Below are 5,163 nucleotides of genomic sequence, written 5' to 3'. Positions count from 1 at the left end.
AAAAGAATGCGGACAGCGCGATAAGTGGGGAAGTGATGGTGTGGTGTAGATTATTTTCGGTGTTGGTGAAATGGACGTTAAAAGCGTTAGCAATATCAATTGGCTCACATATGCTGGACTCAGTATTATTTTAGTTATTCGCGCATGGGAATCGTTTTGTTCAGGAACTGTTTAATTAGCTGGCAGTTACGTTTAGTATGAGTTCCGTTAATCAATATGCGCTTTTCAAAATAGTCGCGTTTTGCAAGTTTCAAGCTGCACCAAGCGTATTATAATTTCTTGTAGTTAATTTGTAGCGTTGTGTTAAATGTGACATATTAGCTTCTTGTGCATTCTATCTTTTTTGGAAATGGACGCAATAATCCTTTAGTGATCCATGGGCTTCTTCGCTCTTTAAAGCACTGAGAAATTGGGACATACGATGTGCTCTGCGTTATGCAGTTTGTTATTAGGGTTGAAAATAAGTTAGGCTGCTCAGGAGATTCATTTTCTCTGACATCAGTCCAACTAACTGGTTAATTAAGGAAACAAATGTTTCTGGGTTAAACACCGATTTCGTTAGTTGTTTATGGCTTGTGGGACGGGACAAATGAGCAGATCCTATTCTGAGGAAACAGGATAATGGTCACTGAATTGATAGTCTATTACAGCCGCAGAGGCGCTCGTTGTCAGACTGGAAAAATGTGGTCAATTAAGACAGCGAATTGCGTTCAAACGCTGCACATTTATTGGAAGGTTCCCCGGAGTATTTTCGAACTTCATGCAAACACCTGCTGGTCACGGAACGTTGCCCTAAATTCTTCAAGATGAGCCTAGAGACGCGCTGGTGATGGAAGGTTACCCGCAGGAATTCTCGGACTTCATCCAAAGACCTGCTTGTACCGGCACATTGCCCGTAGATATTTTGAACTCCATCACGATATCTTGGAGGTCCAGCAGGCGCTCTCTGAAGGAATTTTGATCGGATTTGAACAAGCACTCAACACATTTAAGATATTCTAGACACATTTATCTCGCGCGTGAGGCTCCCTTCCTTAGCACCACCAGGTTATCGTCAACGTATATAAAATTATTTCCTGTACGAGACGGGTCAATATGCGTTGTAATGCGTCTGTCAGAGTCCGCTAAGAACATTCTGCTTAAAACTGAAGCAATGCTCGAACCAATACATGCACCCTCCCTCTGTACAAAATTCCTCTGTCATAAGAATCGGTATAGCACGAAAGTGAAACGTGTCGTCACAGAAGTAGTTGATGGTTTATAGACCATTGGTATATGAGCTTGTACAATGTCTACTGTTGAAATCGAGAATTGGACGAAATCTCGTCTGGTCGAGATGTCATTTTAGAAAGAAAGACAGAAAAAGACAGGACTCCTCGATGGCATCTCTTACAACACTGAGAAGTCATGCTCAGGAATAGAATAAAAAGATCCTCAGCATCAATGGAAAATGCAAAACCTGACTTCAAAGGTCGCCCAATTTTCCGAAAAAAATCGATGCCTTTATCAGAGTTCCTAACCAAAAAAGGATCAGTGACCTTCAGAACAGATAAATGTCGCTGGAGGAATTTAGAAATTTCATTCTGCCACTTACCCTTTTCTGTAACAATTGAACGGAAGGGGACACGTTTTATGGGTTTTGCCGTGAAAGAAATGTCAAGCGACTCTTTCCAGCAGCAGTTACATTCTTTCGCAGACGACACGAAGATTGACCGACTCCTTGACACCGCCTTGCAAAGAAAAGGTCTACGCGTTTTTAGATGCGTCGACGATTTTTTTAGTTCATTTGAATAAGGAGCAAGAAGAGGCCTACTGTGCGTGTGTCACGGATCATCTAGATATTTTTAAAGTACTTGGAAAATGGCTCAAGCTTACCCACGAGCTTCTGCTATTGAAAAGCTCCAGTTTTTTTATCTTCCTCTTAAGCTTGACGAAAAGCACGTGTGTTGGATGTATCACCCTCGTGCTCAGAAGGCATTTCTACCGTTTCATTCTGCCCATTCTAAAGCAGTGAAAAGAGTCATGTGCGAGTATCACCTTACAGTTCGAAATGCAAGTTGTTCGGGACTTCCCAAAGCCAACTTCTTTCCGTCAACTGCGCGAGTTCCTGGGACTGATCAATTTCTATTGGCGTTTTATTCCCCGCTCTGCTGACCTGATTAGACCGCTTACTGACCTGCTTCAGGGTAAGAAGATGAAGTGTACTCCCATTACATGGTCTGAGAATGCATCAAGCTCCTTTGAAGCAGTTAAGACAAAGCTCGCAGACGCCACCCTGCTTGTTCACCCGACACCAGACGCTCCACTCTGCCTCATGACCGACGCGTCGGATGTGGCAGTTGGAGCAGCCTTACAACAGTTCGTTGACGGATCGTTGTAGCCGTTGGCATTCTTCTCGCGCAAGCTCTCACCCACAGAAAGCCGCTACAGCACTTTCGGACGTGAACTCCTTGCTGCTTATATGGGTGTGCGCCACTTCAGGCATTTCCTTGAAGCCCGATGTTTTTTCATCGCCACGGATCACAAGCCGTTGACGTTTGCCATCAAGTCTGCAAGCAGCAAGCTTTCGCCCGTGAGAGTCGTCACCTCGCTTACATCGCGGGATTCACAACCGATGTGCGGCATGTGCAGGGATCAGACAATGCTGCAGCCGGTGCGCTCTCTCGCCTGACAGCTTCCGTGTCTTGGGCCGCAGCGCCAAGTACTGTCGACTTCAGCGCCCTAGCGTCAGCGCAAGCACAAAATGAAGAAATCGCTAAACTTCGCCTATCCCCTGGGACACTCGAGTTTCGTGGTTACCCTTCCGTCCTGCACTGTTCCTATCTTGTGCGACATGTCTACCGGCAACCCTCGACCAGTTGTTCCGAGCGATTTCCGTCGCGCTGTTTTAACACGAAAGTGTTTTATGCCGGGGTCCACCAAGTGCATCCGTCACGGGTATGACGTTGATAAAATGGACGCCAACGGGCGAGAATGAAAAAAACCAAGAAAGAGATCACCCGCTGGGAATCGAATCCACTATCTTGCGGCCGCGACGACAAGCGCTCGACACCCTACCGACTAAACTAACTCGGCAGGTGCTGGGCACGGCGCGAACGCGCCCTATATCTTTCACACCTTCTCTTTCGCACGGTGGTCTCTGTTGGCGGTGTAGGTAGGCTGCGCGGAGCGGGGCGGGGCGGGGCGGTGCCACCGTCTGTGAGCGGAGAAAAGAAGTAATGCTTCACGATCGACACTTACTAGCGCTTAATCCGAGATGCGCGCTATCGGAGGTCATGGTTACAGCGTCTCGATACCAGTGAGGTACACTGGCCCGCTGGGTCGCCGAGGCATCCTTGACGCAGTTACGTTGGTTACGTTCTGTATTGCCTTTCGCTTCGTGTTAGCGTGCGTCGGCTCATCGGAGTAGTGCAGCGTCCACATGCACCAACGGGATTTCTCCGCCGCCGACTGCTTCGATTGCGAGAGCACTGACTAGCAAAACTGCTGCTGCTACGCGTTGCAGAAAGGACGCGATTTCAACGGGCGAATGTCGTGCCTTGGTGGAGCGAGACTAGCGCCTGCGAGACAGAACGCAGCGGGACGCAGCGTTTGCTGCTCAGGCTACGAACCTCTGCCTCCCGTGTAGCTGAAGCGTAGTGTGTGGTAATATATGCATGAACGCAGGCGTCGGTCACCCATTGCTAGAAAGCGCACACCGTGCCGTTTCTCTCCTTAATTGACGACGCTTTGAAGAAGTGCATACCGGGTACCCGTGTTGATTATGAGCTTGTTGATATCATCCTTACGCGGCATTCACGATTTGCTGTATCCAAATATATGTTCACAACGTCAGCTACCACAACGGTTTCATCATTATCATGGGCGTTAGTCGTCGCGATAGAGACATGCCGTTGACATGAGTGCATCCATGTCAAAACGGTGCTGTAGCTGCCAAACACGAATAGACATTGTACAAGCCCTCACATATCACTACACAATAAGCACTACTTCTGTGAAGACACGTTTCACTTTCGTGTTATACCGATTCCTATGACGGAGGGATCAGCCATGTTTTTGACTCCTTGCATACCCTCTCTCATCCTGGCATCCGTGCTACTCAACACCTTATCACCCAGCGTTTTGTCTGGCTGTCAATTAACAAAGACGTTCGTGCTTGGACCCGTAGTTGTTTGGAGTGCCAGCAGTCCAAGGGTTATCATCATGCTCCCCGTGCGCTCCTCATACCGTCTTCGGAGCGTTTCGATAAATTTCATCTGGACATCCTTGTACCATGGCCTCCTTCGGATGGAAACACCTACCTGCTGACATGCATTGACCGTTTACTCGGTGGCCAGAGCCGTTTCCCATTCCCGACATACGAAGCGAAACAATCTCTAAAGTTTTCGTATCCGGTTGGGTTTCACGCTTTGGCGTTCCCTCTACAATCATCACCGATCGCGCTCGACAATTCGAGTCTGCTTTTTTCAAGAAGCTCACGGTTTTGCTGGGAAGTTCGCGGATTCGCACAACACCATACCACCCCATCGCTAACGGCAATATCGACCGTTTTCACCGGGCCCTGAAACATCCTTGAAGGCGCAACCCGACACGGCCAACTGGATAGTTTCACTGCCACTTGGTTCGCTTAGTCTTAGGACGACGTTAAAGCAAGATATCAAGTGTACACCTGCCCACCTGACCTATGGTTCACCGCTCCGCCTTCCTGGATAGATTTTCGATGCTTCAACTACCTCTCCTTGCCCTGATCCAACCGAGTATGTGGTGCAGCTGCGCTCCGCTATGCGCAGTCTTTCTGCCCCACACCGTCGCGTAAAACACCGTCTTCTACCTACATCTCTTCTGACTTGGAAACGGTGACACACTGTTTGTGCGCCGCGACGGAATCCGAAAGCCTTTGCAGCGCCCTTACGATGGACCTTACGCGTCATCAAGCGCCATGAGAAGCTCTACACGCTTGATTTGAACGGTCGTCATGATACCGTGTCTATCGACCGCCTTAAAGCAGCCATCGTCGAGGACCCACTGCCCCGTGGTATTCCAGTAGCGCCACACCTTCCGCCTCCGTTTCCACCACTTCATCGCACTCTTCACCCCCTACCACCGCTGCAACCAACGTTACTAGAACAAACTCAGTTTCAAAGCTCCGTATCTCCGCCAGCG

This window comes from Rhipicephalus sanguineus, chromosome 1, assembly GCF_013339695.2.
Source record: "Rhipicephalus sanguineus isolate Rsan-2018 chromosome 1, BIME_Rsan_1.4, whole genome shotgun sequence".
Classification (NCBI taxonomy): Eukaryota; Metazoa; Arthropoda; class Arachnida; order Ixodida; family Ixodidae; genus Rhipicephalus; species Rhipicephalus sanguineus.
The sequence above is the reverse complement of the archived record's forward strand: the minus strand, read 5'-3'. Positions refer to the sequence as shown.